Source organism: Pan paniscus, chromosome 4 (genome assembly GCF_029289425.2).
Source record: "Pan paniscus chromosome 4, NHGRI_mPanPan1-v2.0_pri, whole genome shotgun sequence".
In the NCBI taxonomy this organism is placed as follows: domain Eukaryota; kingdom Metazoa; phylum Chordata; class Mammalia; order Primates; family Hominidae; genus Pan; species Pan paniscus.
This window is the reverse complement of record NC_073253.2, coordinates 90,392,134-90,406,173: the sequence shown is the minus strand read 5'-3', so window position 1 is coordinate 90,406,173 and position 14,040 is coordinate 90,392,134. Positions and strand designations below refer to the sequence as shown.

The following is a 14,040-nucleotide window of genomic DNA, read 5'->3' as shown; positions in this document are numbered from 1 at the left end:
GTTGTCCTTCATTATAATTTGAATAGAGGCAAGAGATAGGAATATTGGCACTAGTTCATATAGATTGGTGGAAGTGAGCTTGTCACTGTCCCGTTGATTTAGCAAATTTATTTCTGAAATGTGATATGAGCCCATCAGCTGGGATCCAGGGTGCAGGGCGTGTGGGTGCTGGCCTGTGAAGAGGCATTATGGATGGAAGAGGAAAGCTGGGCATGCTCCATTCTGACCCGGCTACTTTTAAGTAAGTGTGTCCCGTAGGACCATCTAGGAACTTCTATGACTTAAATGTACTCTTCTACAAAATGAAGTTAACAATATCTACCTACACTCCTGTGCAGTAGGCCAAGAAGGAAATGTCATATAAAAAACGATTACTACATGTTGAGGTTCCAGAGAAAACTGGCAGTTAATCTGGTTGACTATGCATGCACAAGTAAATTATAAATGATACATTATATAAATATAACATTAACTAAATCAATAAGTTATATAAAATCTGAGTTCAAAGTATACATTTTACTTAAATAATTTCTATGATTTTTTCAGCATACCATGTCTCCACATCGTACTTAATAAAAATTATGTTAAATTTGTATATTTTTGTACAATGAAACTCATTTTCCCAAAATAATATACTTTTATGTGTCATAAAACTGTAATTTTCTTAGGTAGTGATTTTTAAATAAAATTCAATATGTTGGGAAAAAATTGAGTAGTGCTAGATGAAAAATAAGTATGAAGAAAAGTAAATGATGAGGTTTGTAGGAGGATTGTGTACTACAAAAATATCTGAGTGAAGGTATTTTCAATGAAAGGCAAGGTCTAGGTTGAGCATTTAGAGCAGAAAGTTCAATAACAATTAAACACGATTTGATTTGAGGCAATTGTTATTTTAAATATTTTATGTCTCTCAGGAAATCAAATTTTTATAAATAATACTTTTTTGCAGTTGGTAATAAATTAGAGATATAAACACATATTAGCTAAGAACAAACTATTATTGTAGAGTTTATTGATTAGAACAATCTGGTTTTTCCATTTAGTTAATGTGTTACTTTTTCATTTTAAATGTTTGGCATTTCTTTTAGTAAAAGAATGGGTATCATTTCTAGGATGCTGACAAAGTGTCCTAGTTTACTTCTTTCTGAAAGCACAATTTTACACTTGGAAGAGTCAGCACATCCAGGATGCTAATACCAAATTTAAGTGTTAAAAATACCTTTTTGCATACACATTAAATCGTCTTTAGCACTGGACTGAAAATGGAGTGAGATGCTTTCTCAGAGAAACAGCTATTCCTAACGGTTACTTATTTCCAGAGTCACAGTCACACAAGAACTGCCTCTGAAGTTGGCGAGAGCACCTCATCTGAAACGGTGATTCATACTTAGCAAATTTCGACCCAGTGAAATTCATATTCTATTGATTCTTATTGTTTCATGCTTCTTTTCCCTTTTATTACCTGAGTGAGTGTTAAATGGCTCAAATTAAATAATTCTTAATTAAACTTCCATAAATTCTGTTTAAAAACTCTGAAGAAAAACTATTTTAAATTTTACTTTACATAATACATTTAAAAGATCTAGGAAAATAAAGGTCTTTAGATATCACAGACAATGCAAAAAGCTCACAGATTCTGGCAATCTACATAATTACAAAAAAAGAGTTGAGGGGAAAAATACATTTTATCTACACACACACACACAAACACGCACATACACACACATTTGTTGTTTCAGTACAGAGTGGACACAGTAGTAAACTAATGGTTATGACCTTTCAACAATCTCGAAGAATCACCAATTGAAGATTGTCAACTGCAGTATTTCAGGGAAGAAATATGGACTTAGTCTTACTGAGGGGTTTCAGAAGATCAGATGGCTCTATTACTCAGGCATATTCTTTAGTAGTATAAGGTAGATGGTCTCCGAAAAAAGAGGATTAATGAGGACTGGAGGGGATTGGGAGGATTAGAAAGATTGGTAGAATCCAGAGTGACAGAGGAAAGAAATAATATTGTTAGAAATATAATGATATAGAGTTGAAAATAGGAAAACAAAAGAATACCTACAAATTTCAAAGGATAAGACTAACTTATGGCAACATGACAGGATATAAAGACAGAAACAGGGATGAAAATGAGTTACGAGGCAAAAATAAAGACAAGAACACATCAGATTGACATATTGTTTTGTAGAGATTTTAATGATCTAATATTAAGTAAGGATTAAGTAGAGTAGTATGGGTTAAATAACACCTGATTTTTAAAAAGCTGAATAAAATTAATGTTTGCATGTTTAAATATATATGTTTTTCAGGTTTATGGAAAAAGGTGTAAGTGGATAAACAAAGTATTAATTTGTGGATATATAGTTTGTAGATATTTCAGCTCAGTGGGATTGAAGAAAGGGAAACAAAGTATAATTTGACTTGTTACAATAAACACCTGTCACTTAAGAAATTAAAAGAACAAAAAAAAAATTCAGGAAAGTAAACATGTAAGAGAAAAACAAAATGGCACTTCCTTGTGTGTCAGAAATGAACACATTATTGGGAGTTGGTTCTGCTTATGAGTACCCAGCCAGGTTCTTTGGAAGCAGATCAGATGCTGATGTAATCTCGGCAAACTGGTGCTTTCACAGGCTTTGCAGTTAGCTGAAGTTATTCCCCAAAGCTTTGGCTCATTTGCACGTTTTTTATTACCTAGAATTCAATTATTTGAATGAGGCACTCTGATAAAGAATACAGAAACTCAGATGGACAATTTGTGCCAGTATTTCCAACATCACCAATAAGCCAGATTAGAGAAGACTGGTATATGTCACCCCATTTGCATACTCCATCATGTCTAGGATTGTTTCATGTGCAGGCAGGCAAATCATATGACTGCTTTTAGAATCCTATGCTAAAGAGGGCTTTTATAACCAGGTATAAGCAAACAATATCCATGAGACATTTTAAAGAAAGAAAGAAAATTGATATTAGCCAAATTTAATTAATTTGCCTTAATCCATTCTTTTATTTTTTAATACCCTTGAAATTTGACATTTTTCTATGAACATTTTCATAGGTGTTATGATTTAAACATCAGATAAGGCCATTCAAACTGGAAGGATAAATTTTTCCCTATTTAGCAGTTTTAAAAAGGTTGAGCAACATTCTAGTCTCTTAGTTAAAAATTAGTTTGATCAGTAAACACACAGATTTCTATATTCTCATTCTAAGCCAATCTTTGTTAATTATATAAGGTTACATTTTTTAATTGAGCTATAGAATATTCTACTATGATTGAATTCACTTTTTTAAATGACATTGCGCAAAAGTTGAGTAACTATTTCCTGCACTACAAAAGTAAAAAGCAGAGAGGGTAATATGTTTCTTTTGCAAATATTCTATATTTTACTTTGTTTATTGTTTGCATGGATGAATAATTTACCTAAGACTGTACAAAATAATTCAATACTATTTTAATCATGTTTGGACACAGGAACTGGAAGTTCAATAAACTCACATAAACAGTAATAATATATAATTACTAGAGATAAGAACGTATTCATTAGGGAGTATAAATTATTTTCTTTCATTAGGAGTAACATTTACCTTCTTTTTGAGGCAACTAGCATCCTTCAGGAAACTAAGCTTTGGGTTTCATATGACTTTTTCATCAATTTAATTTTGAGCAATATAACAATTCCAGACTGATAGTATAATTATTACAGATTAAATAACTTTCTATATGTTTCTCCTTGGAAAATTCACATGATGTGCTGTTTATTTATATGCAGGAACTTCAGAAACCTCAATATGCTAGTTTTATTAGTTTTCCATTGCCAGAAAGCACCACAAATTTAGTGCTTTAAAAAAACACTAAGTTATTATCTTGCAGCTCTGTTGGTAAGAAGTCTGACATAAGTCTCAACTGAGCTAAAATCAAAGTGTTAGCATGGCTGTATTCCGTTCTAGAGGTACTAGGGGAGAATCCATTTCCTTTGTCTTTTCCAGTTTCTGGATGCTGACCAAAGCACTTGGCCCTCTTCCTTCATACTCCAAACCAGCAAAATCAGATTGAGTCCTTCTCACATGATCACTGTGTCCTCCTCTCTTCCTCCCTCTTTCACTTTTAAAGAGCCTTGGGATTACATTGGACCCACCAAGTTTATCCAGGATCATTTCCCTACTTTAGGCTCTCTGATAGACAACCTTAATTCCATCTGCAATCATAACCCTCCACTGCCATGTAATATAATCACAAGTTACAGCGATTAGTATGTGAACATCTTGGGGACCATTATGCTGCCTACCATGCTAGCATTCAAGGTAGTCACATGCAGCACTTATACATTAATATGTTTGAAGTATTGTTGTAACTTCACTCATAGAGTGAGTTTCAGAAGCTACTTCACTTAGTTTATCTTAGAATACAAATATTCTGAGTGAAGCTTGGTTGATAAAGAACTAGCTAATCAAGCTGATTATAGTCTCTTAAGTTTAATAAGGTGTGATTATAAAGTCATAAGGTGATTGTTGGTGGGGATGGAGTGTGTGTGTGTGTGTGTTGAAGCAGAGTGTGTCTTGGCATAGTTGTATGAAGGAATACTTTAATTCGTATGAACAATGCTGAAATAATGTTGCAATATAGTAATCTTGTATATTTGCTAAAATATCAGTTTCACAACTTAATCACCTCAGACCTTCTGCTGAAACTGTAGATTTATATCTCGGTTCCTAATGATTTACCTTGCACTTAAAAGTCTGGGCATAAATCACTAGGAAATGGCAAGGTAAAAACATATGGTCTTTTAATTGATATATTGGGTGGGGAAACTTCATATTTTGTCTACTCTTCTTTTACTATAATCATTTGTAGCATAAATTGGGGTTGACAGGAAACAACATTTTAAAAGAATTAGTACTAAATGAGATATAGTTTATGCTGCTACCTAGTCAGATCTGAAAAAGCAATAATTATAGCACCCAATTTAGGTAAACCTAATAAATATAATAGAAGATAAAAATACGTTGACTAATAAAATACATAGATGATTAAATGAGTACTTTGTGGCAATAGTTGTTTTTATGGCATCAAGAATGTTCCATTTGTTTCTAATAGCAGATTCACATTGAGGTAATAAAAGCCATCTACGACAAACCCACAGCTAACATAATACCGAATGGGAAAAAGTTGAAAGCATTCCCTCTGAGAACTGGAACAAGACAAGGATGCCCACTCTCACCACTCAGCTTCAACATAGTACTGGAAGTCCTAGCTAGAGCAATCAGACAAGAGAAAGAAATAAAGCATCGAAATTGGTAAAGAAGAAGTCAAACTGTCACTGTTTGCTGATGATATGATTGTTTACCTAGAAAACCTTAAAGACTATTCCAGAAAGCTCCTAGAACTGATAATATAATTCAGCAAAGTTCCAGATACAAAATTAATGTACGCAAATCAGTAGTTCTTCTATACACCAACAGCGACCAAACAGAGAATCAAATCAAGAACTCAACCCCTTTTACAACAGCAAAAAACAAAACAAAACAAAACTTAGGAATATACTTAACCAAGGAGGTGAAAGACCTCTACAAGGAGAACTATAAAACACTGCTGAGAGAAATCACAGATGACACAAACAAATGGACTCACCTTGAATATAGAATGATTTACATAAATACATACATCAGAAAAAGTAAGCAACCACAAAAATTTTTAAGATGATTTTTTTAATTAAGGAAATACACTCTTTATACCTAAAATAAAAATTCCACTAAATATATATTGAATATGTGTTCATATGTATTTGTGAGTTTCCATTTCCATAATTTAAATGTATTTCAAGACAGTGTCTTCCTTGAAGTCCATCTTCCCAGGCTTCAAGACAGTCACTCACTGGAGCTTCCCCCTCCCACTACAGCTACTCCTTAGTTGCCAGTTTCTCCCCATCTTTTGAACCCACAGGTGTTCGTTGCTCCAATTCCAGGCCGTTATGTTTTTAACATTTTCTCTCATATTCAGTCTCTTCATTTTAAGTGCAATCTAATATTGCATACAAATTTGTATTTTATACCCGCACCACAAAGCTCTCCCTGCAACTCCACAGTTGCGTATTCCATTGACTGCATTTTATCCCCACTTGGACATCTCAATCAATATATGTGCAAAACTCAGGTCTTTACTTCTACTGCCTCTCTCCTTCTCCTGCCCAACTTGATTCTCCTCAATTATTTTGCTTCTTAGGGAATATCAGTTGCAGCCCTCTTATTGTTTAGGATACAAATATCACAATTTATCCTTTCACATCACTTTCCCCCATCAGACTTATATCTTAAGCAGTATCATATCCTGCCAACTTTATTTTCATGATAAATACAGAATCAAACCTTTTCTCTCAATCTCCACTGCTGTCACTCTGCTGCAGACATCATCATCTCTCCCCAGAATTCTTGGGATAGATCTGTAACTGGCTCCCTGTTTCTGTTCTTGCTCCTCTTCAGTCTATCTGCAACAGAGTGACAAGAGTTTCTTGTTGAAATACAGATCAGATAATGTCACGTCTCTGCTCAGAATGATCAAATACCATCCATACTCTTGTAGGAAAAATCCAAAGTTCTTAAACAAATCTACAGGATCTACACATGATCGGGTTTCTATTATTTCTTAACATTATCACCTCCTGTATGCTATTTGTTAGTCCATTTTCTGCTGCTATAACAAAACACCACAGAAAGAATAATTTATAAAGAGCAGGCATTTATTTCCTCACAGTTCAGTTGTGGAGGCTAAGAAGTCCAGGATTGAGGCACTGGCATCTGGTGAGGGCTTTCTTGCTGGGTCTTCATGTTGTGGCAAGAGGAAGTGAACCCACTCCCAAAAGCTCTCTTAATAAGGGCTGTAATTCACATCCTTATGACCTAAGCATTTTTCAAAAGATGCCACTTCTCAAAATTGTTGCATTGGAGGTAAAGTTTCCAAGACATGAATTTTGAGGGACACATTCAGATCATAACACTCCATTTCAATTATTTCACTCAGCTCTGCTGTTCTTGTTATGTGTCAGATAGCCAGGGGTGCTCCTTCCCTAGGGCTTTTGCACTTGCTTTTCACTCTCCCTGGAATATGGTTCCTGAGACAGCAACATGGTTCATATCCACACTTCCTCCCAGGCTTCCTAGCCAAATAGATAAAATATCAAACCACCATCTATCTCTTGACAATTTTTTTCTGCATCCCTTTTTCATTTTTTCTCTTTAACAATTTTCTACAAATACTACAAAATACTAATTATGCCCTTGTTTACCAGCTTTCTTCCCAAACAGATGGCAACCTCCATGAATGAATGAATACAAAATTTTAATTTACTATATAACAGGAAAAATATAATTTAATATGCAATTGGATTTTATTTTTGCTTTAAAAAATTTCTACAGGTAGAATTTTAGTTATCAAAATAGGAACTTTACTGATTGGTCTTTGGGAACTGGTTTATTTTATAATCTTAATCATACAACGCTTTCCCATCTATTGCTAAGCTAAATAGAACAAATGACTCAAAAAGTGGGTTCTCCATAACAAGAAAAATTCACTACAACCAAAATAGATTTTCATGGACACTATCATGGCTCATTCAAATTATATCACATTAGTAAAAACTACTAATGAGACATTACAAAATAAATACAATATAAACAACACAGAAAAATCTAGAAAACTCACATTTTTCTCTCAAAATTTTTCCGAAAATTTTTTAAAAATTATAGCATACATAAAATTTAGTATCAAGCTTAGTAAATTATATTTAATTGCCATACATTTATCATTCTTTGATTCAAATTATTAAATTAATTTTAACTTATTAAAGAGTTTCTTCATTTTTGTGATATTTTTAATTATTTCCTAATTTATTCCCACAAGTTGTGTATAAGGGAAACTACACTTTCCTATCTCTCACAATGGGTTGCAAATTGCTTTTTAAAATCGATATATTGATTTTCACTTCCACCAGGCAGGAGTAAATACAAGTAAAAGTTTTATCATAACTGTGTCAACATTGGTTTCAGAAATTCTTTTAAATATTATAATTCGAGGCCAGGCACCATGGCTCACACCTGTAATCCCAGCACTTTGGGAGGCCAAGGCGTGTGGATCACGAGGATCACGAGGTCAGGAGATTATGACCATCCTGGCTAACATGGTGAAACCCCGTCTCTACTAATAATACAAAAAATTAGCCGGGCTTGGTGGCAGGCACCTATAGTCCCAGATACTTGGGAGGCTGAGGCAGGAGAATCGCTTGAACCCCTGGGAGGTGGAGCTTGCAGTGAGCCAAGATTGCGCCACTGCACTCCAGCCTGGGCGACAGAGCAAGACTCCGTCTCGAAAAAAAAAAAAAAAAAGCCAAAATTAAAGACATAATGGAGAAATATCTGTAACTCATATCAAAAATATATATATGTATAATTTGATGGATTGAAATGGCACCCTATCTCATTTATATCACATTGGTAACTGTGGATGTAACCTAGATATTTTTATTTAAAATACTTTTAATATCAGGTAGACTGAAAATAATTGGATCAAATGAAATTATCAGTAATATCTAATTGTGCATAGTTACATATAAGTCATATGTAAGTCATCTGTACTAATCCTAAAGGCCTCAAAATAATGGCAATAAATACCTATTTGAGAATCCTTATGATCATCTAAACATAAAATGAAACAGAAATGATAGTTGAATTCCCTTTCAGTGGAGGCGTCTGCACATCTTCAATTTATTTTACCAACAATTCATCTATCATATTCCGTGTGCTTTGAGTAAAATCTTGAATAAGACATAGTCCTGGCATTGAAGGACGTTGATTAAAGCAAATATTTCACTCAATATTTTTAGGGATCAAACTTTGTTCATTTTGTTCTCAGACCTACCAAGAAATTTCTAAATTTATGTGGCTCAACAATGTAGAAATTTACATATCAGAACTTTCTAGTATCCACAAAAGCAACATCTGAGCATGTCAGGGTGCACTAGGGCAAATGCTCCTCTTACACCTGCTCCTACATTTCCTCTCTACCTGCTAATTTTCCCAGAAATAGTTTCCTGGAACGTGTACCACACTTAGAAGTCAAAACACTACCAGCAGTGATAGAGGTTCTTAATTGTTTAACTTGTGTTGGTCTTCTCTTTGTCATTTAAAAAGATTGTAATAAGGGATTATTTAAAAATATCTATGCAACCATATGCAATAATCAAAATGCATAATACTAAATATGGCAGGGACACCCACCAATTCAAAGTTCCTTGACTTAATGAGTGACCTGTAAACAAATGGATGTCTTCAACATTGAACTAAGCATCAGACCTAGGCCTAATGGCACACTGGACTCATGGAAAAATCATGTATCCTCTCTACTATTCACATGGAAGACAAACATCCTACAAAATTAGTTACATATAATATTATGAAATTGTATTTATTTAAATATATATTTGTGCACATGGGTTTATGTGACTGTATGCCTCTCTATGTATATCACTATATCTTTCTAAAAATATATAATTTTACTTGTATATATATCCATATTAATCTATTCATTGAAAAATTATTTTTAAAATATACATCAAGCATTAATAATGGTTACTGTTTAAGAGTAAATCTCAAGTCACATTCTACGTTTTATATGTCTACATTTTTATAATAAATTTTAAATGTGGATAATATGAGGAAGGATGGAAATAAGAAAAAAATTGAGGTGTATTCATAATCTTAAATCACATATTTCAAATTTTAGATTTGAAAATATTAGAAATTTAGATGTTCACTTTCATCCATGAAAATAATATAGCAGAGAATATTAACCTTTCTTGTAGATGATTTTTAACCACACTAGAATAACTGAAAGACTCAGCATGCTTAATCCATTTTAATCAGACAAATCATCAAAGACACTGAATCTATGATAATTTACCAACATTAGTGTAGAGCTTTACAAATTGTAAGCCAGTATGAAACCTTGTATATTGGGTTTTTACACCTCTTATCATCATCTTTTATGGATAAAGAAAATGGCCTAAAGATCAGACACGCATGATGCGTTAATCCATGTCAGTATGCACCCTCTGCCATGTCTTCAAATCATTAAGCTCAGTTCTTTTCCATTGTGCTACACATCAGCACTTGTCTAAAACTGTACCTTTTAAATCAAACTGTTCTCATTTTACTTCTGGAGGCTTTAAACACTAGAAACTACTCCAAGCATATAGAATAACTAGAGTGAATGCTCCCTCCCTACAACCCACACATATACAAACTCCCAAAATATAATAGTAGAAGCCATTATAGAGAAGAACCAGTATCTTTATTTATTTATTATTTATATTAAAGGATCATCTGAAGAAAATTAAAGTGAAATTTGTCTTCAACCTCAACATTTATACTATCTCTCAGTTTTCATTTCCTCTTGTCCCAAAAATGTTAGCATATGATAATATAGCCCTCGTCTCTCAGTTTACTGGCAAGATCTTCCACAGTACTGTGTTAGGGATCTAGTAAAACACCTACCAATTGAAACCCATTCATTATCAAAGCGAAATGAGGGGATTTATCTGTAGAGCATCCAAACTGGACTGGGCAGTTGCCTACTCAAATAGCATATGCATGAACTTTTTTCTATATACATCCTTTGGTTTGGCTTAGAGCAGTGGTTCCCACTGAGTGGTTCTCAAAATTGCATTGAGAACCACTGCTCAAAATTGCTCTAAGCAGTGGTTCTCAATGTAATTTTGCATCCTCCCCAGGGGATAGTTAACAATGTCTAACAATGTATAGAGAGATTTTTTTATTGACACAAGTTGGAGGTGCTACTACTGGGATCTAGTGGGTAGAGAATAGGTATGCTACTAAGGAGCCTACAATACACAGAAAAGTCCCCCAGGAGAATGATAGAGCTCACAATACCAACAGCACCAAGGTTAAGAAGGCCTAATCTAAAATGCAGTACTATAGATATGTATAATGCAAGTATAATGAAGTCATACAATTAAGCACATGAGGGCTTAAAGTTCTGTACTTAATTAAAAAAAAAAAGAAACACAAAGAACACCATATACCTGCTTTGTCTTTAATGTGTCAATCTCTCTCATTCTTCACTAGACTTCACTGTGTCAGATATATGGATTCAAAAGAAGTAAGTTTTTCCTGGTCAATAAGTTCAATATGTTTTATCCTAGCTTGGTTGAAGTGTTACATGCATGTTTAGAGTCTGAAAGACAGTTAAGTCAGGTTGCAGATACTTAAGGTATACTTCTGTGCAATAAGTTAAATACAGGGCTGTTGGGACCCAAAAACTTGCAAACATGTGGTTTGTATTCATCAGACTGCAAAAATCAATGCAAAGCATAATAATGCTATTTATATCAGCCAATGGGACAAAAAGTACTTTATATTTATAGCAGCTTTCATCTAAATAATTTATAAAGTTGGAATAAATGACTCATATATTCTCACAAGTCCACTATATCTATTTGAAATCAGTCATTGAGAGGAATAATAATTTCCAAATTGCACAATGTATGGACTTCATTCTAGCACCGGGTGCTATTGCTCATACTTGTGACTGCTATAGCTAATTATAATCAGTCTGCACTGGATACAGTTACAGCTAGAGTTTCCTGCCACTCACTGTCCTTCTACTATTATATTCTCCGTTGCTATTGGGTTATCTTCAGCTGGGCATTTCTGTTGCATGTATAATAGCCAATGCTCATTTTCTACCTCCCATTGTTTTCAGAGAGGCAATCAATCTTGACCATTGGTATCAGTTCCTTTTTGTTTGTTTGGTTGGTTTTTTAAGTTGGCTGTCTCTGAGAAAAAGCATCAGAAGTATAGTTCATAAAATACTCACCAAGGTGCACTAAGTGAATGTCTTCTGGGGGAAGTGCATCAGTTGACCTATACCAGGTCAATTTATTATTAAGATATCCAGAATTAAATAAACAACAGGAGGCTTGAGGGCAACTGCAATCATAATAGGTGATAGCACCAGAGTGTTACACAATGGAACTCATTATCTACGAGTATCACATCCTGTCATCTTCCTCCCACATCCCAACAAGGTATATGTAAGATCTAGGCTGGACCTCAAACTCCTGATTTAGAATTAAGCATTTTCTCTGGTAAGACAAATACACTAAAATAAAAAAGAACAATTATTGCAGGAGCAAAGTCCCCTGCTTTGAAAAATCTGTGGGTGATCCCAGAGTGAAAAATAAAGGTTTGAAAACACAGTCAGAGCCTGTAGTTAGTTTTTTTGGCTGCATAACAAAATCTTCCTCTGATCTGTCTCTCGGCTCAAAGCAGTGATGCCATCACCTGAGCAAACCGAAAACCATAATACTTTTAGCTAAGATTTTTATTTTTTTTTTTCTTGACTTCCAACAGGAAAAAAGCAAGGAACATTTATTCTTGACTACAACATTAAATGCAATGAGACATTGAAATAAAAATATTTTAATAGCCCTAGCTAATAAAATTCTATTTTTTCACCTGTTACATATGAGAGGTTTGCCTAGAGCCACATCTGTACAGACAACACATACACACACACACACACACACACACACGCATAAGGCATAATTTACCTTGTTTTGAAGACATAAAAATCAAGACAAAATAATAATTACTTCCACACTCAAACAAGAAGTTAAGAAAAGGAAATGCATGAGAGTTAACAAACATAAATAAAGTGTGTTGCTGATCACAGGAGCCTACCTAATTTCTTTTCATGCATCATTTATAAGTGCCCTTTAAAAGAAGCAAAAGTTTCATCTTAAGCTTTAATAAGCATTTAAGGCAGGGATTCGTGGGAAGAAAAAAAAAAAGAATGAAAGAATATAAATGAGGCTTGTCCTGCTGCAGTTTCAGTGCTCAGAAATCACGTAATTTTAGAGGATACTGGAAAGGCAATAATTAAAAAAAGCACTATCGAAAATTCAATTTCAGTGCCCCTGTTTCTATTCTGACCATGCGTCCCCTCACTTTTACAGATAGACATAAATGACAGCTTATACTGATGCCATCACTATTGCAATGTGCCTTGCAGAGTATCCTTCCAACTTCTTCAGGGAAGACAACAGCACAGGCACAGATAAACATAAACAGACACGCAGCTGGATTCTGAGACTCGCATTCGATAGGCTCTATGGCAGCATTCCTGCATAAGAAAATTCAAATGTATACCAGCGATAAGGCAGCCTGCATTAGCTACAACTTTCCCCTCAGCCTCGATCCTGTGAAACCCATCGGAGAGGAAGATTTCACCCAATATTGCTTTGACTCAGAACTGGGTAAAGCAGCCCCGCTGTACACAAAAATATTCATGTCACTAGAGAGTAAAGTGTCATTTATTGAAGCCTTACCTTGGCGGACTTGCCCTAACTGGTGGAAAGGAACTTAATTTATAAGAAGCAAAGAGAGGGGACTTTCCCAGAGCTCTGGGCACAGCTGCTCGCGGTCCTCGGAAAGCCCAGACTCAGGCTCCGCGCACCTCGAGCCCTGGGCTCCGAGGCTGGGTCTCTGCAGCTCCCGAGCGCGCCTCTGATTGGCTGGCGGCGCCTGTCTGCCTGATGCTGCGCTCTCCCGGTCTCTCCTCCTTCCTCTTCTCCCTGGCTCTCCTCTCCGCGGCTCCTTTCCCTTCTGCCTCCTTCTCCCCCCCAACCCCCCACCGTGCATATTTTTGGGGCTGCACAAATTCCACAGCACGCAAAACGGACACCCTTTAACCCCCTCAGCAAGGTCATGTAGAAAACAATTCAGCGCATACTACTACTCCTAAATAAAATCCCTGATCCAAAGGCATCATCTTGGGTACCAGATTTCTTGAAAAATGACGGCCAGGACTCCGTGACAGTTTAGACCATCAATTCTCTGCGGGGGAGGGGAATGGGGAGCGAGAGGGGTTTGACTGTCAGATGGAGTGGGAGTAGCCACCGGGAGGGAACCAGGAAATCAGGCAGGGCAGGCGCTGATGTGGCAAGCTGGTAATAA

The 14,040-nt window shown here is 35.2% G+C and overlaps 1 protein-coding gene across 5 annotated transcripts in view; it reads right to left on the bottom strand.

Moving 5' to 3' along the window:
- Positions 1-14,040, bottom strand: part of CDH18 (cadherin 18) — a 1,104,671-nt gene that overhangs the window by 504,471 nt on the left and 586,160 nt on the right. For 2 of the 5 annotated variants that reach the window (XM_055112494.1, XM_008971208.4), the window contains exons 1-2: positions 13,413-13,704; positions 6,379-6,497 (exon numbers count right to left, since the gene is read on the bottom strand). The gene's annotated coding sequence lies outside the window, so the exon portion shown is untranslated. Of the gene's footprint in view, positions 1-6,378; positions 6,498-13,412; positions 13,705-14,040 lie in introns of those variants that run through there. The other 3 variants (XM_014344961.4, XM_034960255.3, XM_014344962.5) reach the window with 3 other exon arrangements.